Source organism: Podarcis cretensis (assembly GCF_951804945.1).
Source record: "Podarcis cretensis genome assembly, chromosome: 17".
NCBI lineage: Eukaryota > Metazoa > Chordata > Lepidosauria > Squamata > Lacertidae > Podarcis > Podarcis cretensis.
The window spans coordinates 8,750,668-8,763,562 of NC_137187.1; positions in this window are offsets into that span (position 1 = coordinate 8,750,668).

Genomic DNA, 12,895 nt, shown 5'->3' on the forward strand with positions numbered 1-12,895 from the left:
CGGATCTGGCCCAGTCGCCTTCGAAATCCGGCCCACAGACGGTTCCGGGAATCAGTGTGTTTTTACATGAATAGAATGTGTCCTTTTATTTAAAATGCATCTCTGGGTTATTTGTGGGGCATACTAATTTGTTCATTATTATTTTTCAAAATATAGTCTGGCTCCCCACAAGGTCTGAGGGACAGTGGACTGGCCCCCTGCTGAAAAAGTTTGCTGACCCCGGTCTATGCTAACTTCAGGCTTTGATGGAGATTTGTCAGTTACTCTCTGTTGTGTCAGCAGTTGGGATGCAGAAATAAGGGATGACTCTGCCAGAGCCTCTGCTGCTGTTCATAGCTTGGAAACAATCCACTGAGCTGCATGATGGGGAGATGAAGGCCAGTAGCCAGATTAGAAGTTACCAGGGACCAGACATAGACCCTCGACTGCTGGCAGCCTCTCCTGGTGTGTTTGTTTGTTCCTGGGCTCCACAAGCACAATGCAGAACTATTTTATTACTGTAGAATATTTTTTAGGGGGGAGGGTTCAGTATTGGTTAACTTTTATGCCCCCTATCTTGTTTCTAGGGATTTTTTTCCGGCCTTCTCTGCTTCAATTCGCTTCCTACTCTTCCATGACCTCCACTGCCCAGAGAGGGATTTAGGGGAGCACGTCTGGTTCGGTTGCACTGGTGCAGACCCTTGGGGGTGACCCTGGGGGCTCTGCAACTATTACCGTATTTAGAATGGGGCGTGAGAGGCGGAGGGTACCACATTCTAACGTTGCACATGGTGCCACTGAAATATGACACCGCAAGATCCGCCACTCATGCCCCATTCTAAATCATAGTTTCCAGTATGGTGTAGTGGTTAAGAGCGGTAGACTCATAATCTGGTGAACTGGGTTCGCGCCTCCGCTCCTCCAGATGCAGCTGATGGGGGACCTTGGGCCAGTCATACTTCTTTGAAGTCTCTCAGCCCCACTCATCTCACAGAGTGTTTGTTGTTGGGGAGGAAGGGAAAGGAGAATGTTAGCTGCTTTGAGACTCCTTAAAGGTAAAAGGACCCCTGACCACTATGCCCAGTCGTGACCAACTCTGGGGTTGCAGCGCTCATCTCGCTTTATTGGCCAAGGGAGCCAGCGTACAGCTTCCGGGTCATGTGGCCAGCATGACTAAGCCGCTTCTGGCGAACCAGAGCAGCGCACGGAAACACCGTTTACCTTCCCGCTGGAGCGTTACCTATTTATCTACTTGCACATGACGTCCTTTCGAACTGCTAGGTTGGCAGGAGCTGGGACCGAAAGACGGGAGCTCACCCCGCCGTGGGGATTTGAACTGCTGACCTTCTGATCGGCAAGTCCTAGGCTCTGTGGTTTAACCCACAGCGCCACCTGTGTCCCTTGAGACGCCTTAGGGTAGGGATATCAAATCCAAACTCTTCTTCTACACTGTCATCTCATCTTCTTCCTCCTCCATCATTTAGAATAACTTTCCCAGATGTTTTGGACAACAACTCGCAACAGCCCCAGCCAGCATGGCTGTGCTGGGAGTTGTAGTACACAACATCTGGAAGACACCAGGTTGTAGAAGGCTGACTTAAAACAGCCCACATGGTTCCATGGAGGGCAGCCCGCCCATGGCATAGACATTATCATGCTTTGTCACACTTCCTTCTTCGAAAAGCACGGCGTCTAGACTTCATTCTAGACATCATTGTGATGCGAGTTTATTTAGGCCTCTCTCTGGATGAGAGGCTACAAAAGTGCAGATGAGAACTTTGCCAAATGAAAAGAGTTCCAGAGCTGCTGTTTGCTGTGCAGCAACAAGCCAAACGGGTTGCACGGTCCGCCTGCCTACGGTTTAGTTCTCTTCTGTTTGTTTTACAAAGCAGTGCCTGAGAATAGCTTTTGCTTCCAGGCCCTCCTTTTGTGTGCACACTTCTGAATGTTTGCTTTTTGCCCTTGCAAAGATTAACTAAAATATGGTTTTTGCTTCTCATTGACAGTAGTGGCTCAACTTAACAGTGCATATACAAGCATGTCTGCTAAGAGGTCAGCCCAAACAAACGGAGCTTACATCCAGGTAAATGGATATATATAGGTTTGCCGCCACAGTGCAGCAATAGATTTGGGGCATCGTTAGGTGGAGAGAGATCTGATCTACAAGCTCAGTTTAAATGAGACCTGTTGCCTCCCTTGTTCGCAGCCCTTTCAATTACAGCAGTGGGTTTATAAAACAGTAACAGAAATCCTTCAAGAGAGCTGGCTAATTCTGAGGAATTAATTGGCAATTCTAAATTATACAAGATGCTATATAAAATAAATAAACTGCGCAAAGAAGGCTTTGCACTAGATGGGGAGAAAGGCTTGGGGGGAAATTATTTCAGAAAATATATGACAATATTTATGAACATACAGAATTAAATTATTAACCTGAATTTTTTTTTTTCCTTTCCCCCCCTTTTTCTAAGCCGCTAAGCCGCTTATCTGCTTATCTGCTAAGCCGCTAAAAGCCGCTAAAAGCCGCTAAACCGCTAATAGCGCTAATCCGCTAAGCCGTCAATGGGCTTGCTTCGCAAGACGAAAAAACCGCTAGATGAAGAGACTCGCAGAACAGATTAATTTCGTCTTGCGAGGCACCACTGTATATGGTAATACAGACTTGTTGAAATGATTACTTCATGGTAAATTTTTATATTGCATATAATTGATTTTCTGCAAGGACGTGGTTGGGGCCATATTTTCAAATGAGCAAAGGCTCAAGAGCATGCAGCATTACCACAAAAATTGTACTGTCTGTTCTGGCCAAACAGAACTGACATGAACATTAAATTGTAGGGCTAAACCACAGCTACTTAGCTTTTTTTCAGGAACGTTTTTCTGCAATCTGGAGGGGGAAAATATTCTCTCTTTGCAATGCTAACACACCACTCTTGTGTTTGTTTGTTTGTTTGTTTGTTTGTTTGTTTGTTTGTTTATATTGCCCTTTCTCTTGTTTGACTTCATTTGCCCTCAGTGATGCAATCGTATTGCCAAATCTTACTGGCTAAATAATGCAAGCCACTCTTCTTGCTAACTGCATGTTACCTAATCACCTTAGGGCAGGAGAAGTCAATATGGTTCTTTCTAGATGTTCCTAGGAGTCCATCGCCCTCAGCCAAACGTAGCCAATGGACAAGGTAGGTGGAAGTTGTAGACCAACAATACTTGGAGCACATCTGCTAAGGTAACCTGTGTGACTTACTGAAGCAGAGAAAGAAGCTGCAACCAAGGATAAAAAGTCCACCAAAGCAATTAAAAAAGATGTTCAAAGTGATTACCGTATTTTTCGCTCTATAAGACGCACCAGACCATAAGATGCACCTAGTTTTTGGAGGAGGAAAACAAGAAAAAAAATATTCTGAATCTCAGAAGCCAGAACAGCAAGAGGGATCGCTGTGCAGTGAAAGCAGCAATCCCTCTTGCTGTCTGGTTTCTGGGATAGCTGTGCAGCCTGCATTCGCTCCATAAGACGCACACACATTTCCCCTTACTTTTTAGGAGGGAAAAAGTGAGTCTTATAGAGCAAAAAATACAGTATACTAAAAACAAAACACCTCTGAAGCTCTTATCTTAGGGAATATAGTGACAGAAGTTTTTTTTAAAAAAAATAATAATGATTGAGCTGTTTTATGTATGTAACAACATAACTCCCGCCGGGCTCCCAAGGCTTGCGGATAGCTTCCTGAAGCCTGGAGAGTGAGAGGGGTCGGTGTGCACCGACCCCTCTGGCTCTCCAGGCTTCAGCGAAAGCCTGCATTCACCCCATAGGACACACACACATTTCCCCTTCATTTTTGGAGGGGAAAAGGTGCGTCCTATAGGGCGAAAAATACGGTATATAAAGATAAAACACTGTGGACTTTATTTTCAGATAAATCTTACTTTTTGAATGCCCTTCTTCAGCTTTATAATGGAACATATTCAGGGCAGATCCTGTTAAATTCTTAACCATTCATTTCATTTACCCGCCCCACCCCCCAATGTTTTATACTTCCCAATATTTTAGCAGGGCCGGCGTGTTATGATGACTAAGTTGCTGGGTTGTGGCCACTGAGGTCAAAGACACTGTCTTGCTGGCCTATTATTAGAAGCCAGGTTCAGTAACTCTGCGGCCCCAGAGCACTGCAGAGGCCTGCTGACCTACCCTTTTAGAGATCCTGGATTCTTGAGGCAAAGCTTGCCAGCGTTCCGGAGGAAAGCAATGCTGTTTAATTATCCAAGCTGCAGAGTCATTAAACAGCGGTATAATAAGCGAGTCTGAGCTCTGCTTCTTTCGCAGTTTGTGAAGGCCCATTGTTGTTGCTGCCAAGTAAATACTTCTCTGGGGCATCCCCACAGGGTGACATTCAGCAGCGAGCCAGGTTACACGTGCTCTTGCATGTATTCTTCCTCTTCCTATTGGGAAGTGTGCAAGCACCAGGAGACTCAGAAGAGTGCCAGATCTTCCAAACTCATGGGAACTGCCACTGTCCCTTTTGTCATTTGGGGCTCAGCATTCATGGAATCATAGAATTTCCATTCATTAATGCAGGCGCTGAAGATAAGCCAAAGAGGGGTGGCATGAGCATGTGCCTAATCCTTTCAGGCCACCAAGCCAAATCTGTCCTCCTGAGAAGTACTCAACCCACAGAAAAGTGGGGCACATGGTAAGTGTGATGACTATGGCAACAGGACAGGCTAGTAGTTGACTTCAGAAGAATTTCCCATTCTCCCCTGAAAGTAGCCTTTCCTCCTAAACCTCTTGCTGTCCAGGGATACTTTACTCTGGTTGGGAAATAATTTTATGAGTTCTGACCTCAGCCTTTTTCCTATAAGATGGTAAGGAATCTTTTTCAAATTAGGACCACATTACCTTCTGCCACAAAGGAACACAGGTGGCGCTGTGGGTTAAACCACAGAGCCTAGGACTTGCTGATCAGAAGGTCAGCTGATCAGAAGGTCAGGTGAGCTCCTGTTGCTCGGCCCCTGCTCCTGCCCACCTAGCAGTTCAAAAGCACCTCAAAGTGCAAGTAGATAAATAGGTACCGCTCCGGCAGGAAGGTAAACGGCATTTCCATGCATTGCTCTGGTTCACCAGAAGTGGCTTAGTCATGATGGCCACATGAACTGGAAGCTGTATGCCGGCTCCCTCGGCCAATAAAGCAAGATGAGCGCCACAACCCCAGAGTCGTCCGCGACTGGACCTAATGGTCAGGGGTCCCTTTACCTTTACCTTCTGCCACATGCTGATAGTGGGCTGGGCCAGAGGCAAAGATAGACAGGGCCACAAAGGTAAGTTTTACCTTTGTCCAGTAGGCCAGTTTCTACACAGATCCACACATGCCACTCTAATCTTCAGGCATGCAAGAGTCATGATCAAGGACACATTTTGGCCCAGTAAAGGTACTCAAGGAGCGGGGCAGAGCAGAGCAGAGCAGGCACATGGTGTAGCAGAAGAGGGGATGTAGGCTTGGGAAAGGCCAACAAGGGCCAGATAGAGAGCTATCTGGGAGCTGAAGTTTCCCATCCTGACTAAACAACTAAGGCTACACTCCTCTACCCAGTGAGGAGGAATTCCCAGTGTCTGGAAGTAAGTCCCACTGAACTGAACAGGCCAATAGGTTTGCACCCTAAAGCTGCATTCTGATGTTCACGTGGGATTCTATTAAAGTCAGTGGGACTAACTTCTGAGGAAAAACACAAGGGATTGAGCTGCAGCTGCCAGGATGGTTGCCGCAGTGAAGATGCTGGAAATAAGACATTCACATGCAATGCTAAGCCGAACAATGGCTTAGCACAAATCAGCCAATGTGTGGATTCCCAGAGAGTAAATTGTGGCTGCTATAAATACTCCTCTCCCAGCACTACTCTTGCTGCACTTCTCCAAGCAAACCCATGGTTTGGCTTAGTGTGACATGCACACCTGGTTTTGTGCTTTGTCTCACTCCAGAGAAACCTCAAATTGTAACCAAGGTTTGTTCTTGGTTTATGGCTTGTGGGAATTTGGGGGAGACAAACCATGAGCCCAGATTTTGATGGATTGGAATCATAATGTCTCTGTTTGTACTTTTTAAAGCAAAGTACAAAATTAGAAAACAACTGGCCTGTTTAGGAGGTTTGTAGCAATCCTACCTTCTCTTCTGCCATTTTGTCATTTGTAATCTTCTTTCTCTGCCTATTGGCTATGGAGGCATTTCCTCATTCACACTCTTTTTCTTTTTACTCCTTTTAAGACTTAATAATGCATAAGAACGTTTACTGTCTTTAAATCTTAATAATTCCCGGGACCTGTCACATTCACTTTTGTTTGTGCTGGATGCAGAAGTGAAGAGGAAATCAATGAAGGGAATTAAGAAAAAGGATTACATGTATGGACAATGGGAGAAGTGAACGAGTTTGAGAACAGGAAGTCCTGTGCAATGGTGAGAGGAATGAGATGTGCCAGAAGAAAGCCAGAGACAAGATATTAGATACATTAAAACTTATCACCTTTCTCCTTGCTGTGGGTAGTGATTAAGGGTGTGCTTCAAATTACAGCCAAAAGCACAAGCAACTGTCACTCAGGGTCCTTTAATCCATGGGTCACCTGCTAAAATGAAAGGGCTGCTGAGTGGCGCCAAGCGCTGCCCTTTGTGAAGGGACTTGGTTTCCTCGGCAGCTGAGCTATGTTGTCAAATAACAGACCGGCCGATGGCTGCTAATTTTCAATAGACCAAGTCTAAAATTGGTTTGTGACTTATTTGACGGCCCCTTGGCTGCACGAGGCGAAGGCCTCCTCTGACACGCTGCAAACCTGATGCAGTAGCAATAGAGCAAGATGGTTCATGAGTGCCAAACATCACATTTGGGATCCACGTGCTCACTGGATCAAGTGACCACATCGGAGTTAGACACGGTGGCCTCGGCTGCCTTCAGTGGGCTAGCCCTTCCAAACATGACAGGTCGAATTCTTGTCGTTACTGTACTATGAAATGATTTAGAACTGTGTGTGTCGCCTGAGGTAATAACGAAATAATGCTGAGTAATATAAAGATCATGTGCTGTGTTTTACTTCTGCTCATGGCAATGAAGAGAAAGAGAAAGGGAATAAAATATAAAGTATTCCCATGGGGCTTTTTGGCTACAACAAAGAGATTGCATTAGCAGAAGCAGAATAGACTTCCAGATATGGTCTGGTTTTTCTGTTCACTGCTGAAACAGATCAAGTCAGCTGCTCTTTCTTACCAAAGTGGTTCAGGGTGACTGGATGCCAGAGGACCAGTGCCAAATATTATTTTTCTGGCCTGATACAAACACTCCCCCTGTGCCACCAAAAAGCTTTTCCGGTTTTGAAAAATTAGAGGGTTGATTTGTTTTCTAATGTTGCCAGCTGTCTGGTTTGTATTTATTACCAGACATGGCAATAGGACATGTACACATATTAAATGTGCACAAGAGACAGATGCCCTTCAACTATTGTTTTTTCTCCCTGGGATTTAGTGTTAGGGGTTTTTTTACGCATTCTGGAGCCCAGAACTAATGTATTCATTTCCAGCAGGGTCTATAAATTCTGTTAGAAACATTTGTTCCCACTTTCTGTGGGATTTGTTGTTGTTGTTGTTTTTCCTCCCTCTGCTCAGTGTCACATCCTGTTGGCTTCTTCTGCCTACAAAATGCTGTTATGCTGGACACTGGACTCGTGGCCTATCTAGCAGGCTCTAGTGTTCTTAATTTGGTTTCGGTGTTTTCCTCATGGTTATGGGCTTCTAGCCCAGAGCAGGCCAGGCCCACCCTGGAACTCAGGGCTAGAATAACGTATCCTCTCCCATGTTTTGGCCAGACAGGGGTGGAGTTGTTGCTTCCCCTACCCTGACACATTTTCTTCACCATAAAAGTTTCTGAGTCAGTCGCAAGTTAATATCTCATGACGCCAGCTGGAAAGCCTATACACTGAACAGCAGAGACAATGGGAGGAGTATAAAAACAGCTGAGAGGAAAAAGTCGTGACTCACAAAAATTATAGTGAGGAACAACATTTACGTAACTTATTGTATACCTATATGCGCATTGGCATTACTGCAAGAAAAGCCCTTCTGGATCCGACCACAGCAGTGCTGCGCAACACAGACGGGGGAGATTTTGAAAAGGCTCTTGATATGAGGAACCTAATTCTATTTGTACCATGGAAGCTGAAGAACGTTCTGGCTAATGTAGATGCATCTTACTGCCTATGAAGTCATGCAGGGAAAGACATAATAACACATCCTTTCCCTGCCTAACGTCTCCCAGATGTTTTGAATCACAACTCCTATGATCCCCAGCCACTGACCTTGCTGGCTGGAGCTGATGGGAGTTGTATTCCATAATAATAATAATAATAATAATAATAATAATAATAAATTTTATTTATATCCCGCCCTCCCCAGCCGAAACTGGGCTCAGGGCGGCTAACAACAATCAAAATAATCCGATTCTAAAAACATTTCATTATAAAAATTAATTAAAATCAAATTGATGGCAACCAATAAGCAAAATTCTGTGCAGATTGCCAGAGGAGGGGGGGGTCAGGCTGCACCCTGACCAAAGGCCTGGTGGAACAGCTCTGAAGGATATCAAGCTGGAAAAACTGATGATAGAACATATGATGGCAATGTCCAAAAATACTAAGAATGTGTTTCAGAGACATATTATTGGTAAAATAAATGAAGGAAGCAGAATTACAGCCCCATTAAAGAAGTAATTCTGGCCTAGCTAAAAGAGCACAGTGAGAGAATGAAACAACATTCCACGTTATCAAAGCAGCAAGTTGTCAAAAGCTCAACAGTACTTTAAAAAGTAGTACTATTTGTAATTACCGGTATATGTTTCAAATAATATGTTCTTTTCAAAAAGGTGAAGAAAGTCATTGGTGCTTTTGGTGGCGAATAAAGAATTATTGAAGATGGCCTGAATTTCATAATGTCAACCAATGAGGATGGATAAAATACTAAATATGCTAAATTAAGCTTAAACACAGTAATTAAATATTTGATCCAAACTACAAATCCTGTTATCAGCCAGAGTCCTGTTTCAAATGTCAGAGTGGTAAAAAAAAAAAAAAAAGGTACAGTTTTCAAACCTATTTGCACATGCTTCTGAAAAAGCAGCTTGACCCCCAAGAATATTAGCATGGGAATCAGGTTTAAGAGAAGCCTGGCAGAGATCCAGTCTTGCTTTCTGGTCCAGCAGTTAAAACCGGCCTCCACCGCCACCCCTGTTCTGGAGTCACCGTAGGGGCAGCGCAGCAGTCATTTGGCTGCTGGATCAACAATGAATCTTTTCATCGGGAGTCCCAGAGCGGTGAGCCACCTCCACATTCAAGTTAATGAGAGTCTTTCAAGCCACATTTGGAATTACAATAAATAATGTCCCAAATTATGCTGACTAAGAGATACCATCACCAAGAATGTGCTCTCCACAGAGTGCAACAGCAAAAGAAGGTCATCTACTCTGGAAGGCGTCCATACCTCCAATTATAAATCTGGTCGACAATGAATATCGCCCTAATGTATTGACTATGTTAATGAACCCAGAGAGCTACAGACTGTATGGCTGTTCCTCTACAATGTTATTTGCACTAGGCACCAATATATATATATTTAATGGTGCACTTGGCATATGAAGCCAGGAAGAGGCAACATCAAATTGGTGATGATAGAAAAGAATGAAGGCATGGGAAGAGAAGAGAAGATCTGCCAAAAAAGCTGAAAAACATCTTCATGTATGCGACAACAACCGCAAGAGTTTTAATAGCACAAGGATGGAAGACTGAAGAAACCCCAACTAAAGAATCATGGCAAGAAAAATTGATGGACCATGCAGAACTGGCAAAACTGACATACAAGCTACGGAACAAGGATAACTGTGACTTTAAAGATGAATGGGAAACCTTTACAAAGTATTTGAAGACACAACAAAGCGAACTGGACTCCTTGGCTGGCTTTGAATAAACATTCACAAACTTTTTATTGATAATTATCAGCTAAATAGTTTGAGGATCTATACAACTGTGTAACATGCAGAAAACAGCATTTTTAGAGAAATCAAAGACTGGAACTGAGGGAAGTCGGTGGGGGGAGTGGGAGGGAGGAAAAATGGGGGGGAACAAGGATGATATGTTTTTGGATAATATGTCTTGTTATAATTTTGAATAAAAAAGTAATTAAAAAAGGAAAGGAAAGGAAAGGAAAGGAAAGAGGAAAGGAAAGAGGAAAGGAATCTACTGAGTAAGAGAATGAGAGAAGAATCTTCGCTTTGGAAGCCACTAAGATAAATAATCCATTCTGAGGGGAAGCATGAAGGAGGAAATGTATGGCAAATGTCTGTGTGTGGCTAGTAAGGTAATAACCGTAGCCCTCATCAGAATGGTGTATCAAGGTCACCCAAAAGTGCAGCAGGAACTATAGCTCAACGCAATCTGTACTGCAAGAAGAAACCAGTTAATGCAGTCTTAGCTTGTCTCTCGGGACTGACGGCTGCCAACAACGGCTTGTGACGGCACACCACTCAGTAGCACTGCCATTGTTGAGTCCGTGCGTATCACAGAAGTGATCTTCGTTGGATTACTGTGGTGAGGGAGGCCACAATCAATGCCTGGAGAAGTGCCACAGGTTCATTTGTACCTAACTAAGCATGTCAGAATGATACCTGTGAGGGGGCAGGTGTGGGAAAAACTGGGTCGCAGCAGCATTTCTGTCCCTGGGAACTTTGGTGGAGGGGGGGATGAGGCAAGAGCATGACTCTTTTTTAAAATAATAATATATTTTTATTGGTTTTCTAATGCAAAAACAAATTTATACATTCCATACATCTTAATTACATCTTACTTCTCTTTTTTGACTTCCCTCAATTTGTCTGAAATTCCTTCCCTTTATTACTTTTTACACATTTCTGCCGTTTTAACCATTTCCCCTCACAGAGCTTCCTTAAAACTTACAAACGTAATTTGATTATCACTCAGGACAGTATGACTCTCTGTTTAGACACCACTCTGTGCTCATCTCTCTGATGACTCCTATTACTTGTAACCTAGCTAGGCATAAACACTTTCTGAAAACTTAAAAAAGAAGATTTCTGTTAATAATGAACATTTATATTATGCAGGTTTGAGGCGTGTGTGTGTGTCCCCTGTCCCCGCCCCCCATGCATGCTACTGAGGCAAGCAAAATGGCTCAAATTGCTTTCGTTTTCTCAGACAGCCTTACCACAGCCCTGTAAAGTAGGCCAGTACTCTTATTGGTATGTTGCCAGAGTGGGGACATTTCTGAGGCATAGAAATGGCAAGCATAGCTAAAGCCTGCTAGTGAATTCATGGTCAAGGTAGAATTTAAAGCAAGGCCTTCCCAGCCCATATCTTAATCTTCACTTATACACCAGTGTTTGCAGGCCCCTCCCCCCCCCCACAAAGGAAGAGACCAGACAACAAGGTATGTGTTAAGTTGTAGGTGAACATATCAGACGACACAGCGATTCTTCAAACAGCTCTTGTTTATTCACAGGCCAGGACAGAACTGAACTGAAGGGTTCAGTCAGCCTGCTTATATAGAGCTCCAGTACAACGTTACTGTAACAACTTTCTAAAACTATGCAATCACTGGACGTCACTTTCGATCCCTTATTTGCATAACTATCTACAGTATCCCCCTGCTGGCCCAGTGTGAGAACTTCAGTACATAACAGTATGGGTTTGAATTGGCCACAACTTTATTGAATTCAGATTTCAGATGTAGGCAACATGGCCTTGGCCTTGGAAGGTATCCTTCTCAACCCCACGGGGGCTGAGGATGTGCAGGGAGACAGGTGCAGTGTGAGGGGGCTGCAAAGCGTGAACTTACACAGTGTGCCCACGCACAGCACCGGATTGGGAGTTTGACCTACTTGCCACCACTCTAGGGCCAGGGACTCCCACAACCACCCTTTAACAGGCCCTGCAAAAACGCCTTCGCATGGGGGTGCATGAGATGCCACCCCCTTTCACTCAAAGATAGACTAAAGGATACCTAACAAGGCCCAAAACTGCCACCCGAGGTGCAGGGGCCTTGCCTACAACTGAACACAACCCTCCACAGCACAAACTCCCTTTGGCCTGATCCTAGAAGAGAAGAAAGATGAGTGAGTCTTGGCCGGGGATCGGCCCCTAAAGGTATTCCCAGGCCACACCCCCATTGGCAGCCCATTGGCCTGCCATGTGGGGGTGGGCCAAGTCCGCAGTTACCTGGTGGGTGCCACATGGCCAGGTGGCTCAGCCCGAGGCCACAAACTCCGCCCACCTGTTGGGAAGTGGTGAGTGGGCATTGTGTTTTCGCAGGGTATTGACACTTGAGGCATCCAACGTTTTCTGAATTAAAATTAGAGGCACATTTCACCAATGGGATTTACTTTTAGAGAGGCCCAATGGTCAAGAATATGAACAGGACCATACCAGCTGGGTCACAGATTCCAGAGCTAGCAGCCACCCATTCTAGAACCAGGTCTAATTCCAGAACCAGATCGAAACAAGCAGCCAACACTTAACCAGCAATTTAGTCATACAAAAGATGGTGCCATTTATTCACTTGCATGACACCACAACATCCCCATTGCAATGGTTTTTATTTTATGGTTGAAAAGCTCAAGCTTTGTTGCCTGAAAGACAAAATCCATCCCATTAAATTTAAGACACTGTTGAGGCTTGGTTGGGGATGAACACTTGCCTCCGTATTCCAAGTCGTTCATTTCCTTGGCCTTTGGTGTTTTGTAGCTTTCAATACACCTCAAGGAAATGAGAGCAATAAAGGAACGCCATGAACCTTCCAACAAGCTGCTAAGAATCAGGTGCTGATGGGCTTCCTCCCCTCCCCTGAGGTGACCTTTTGGTGGCCAGAGCACAGTTGCCTCC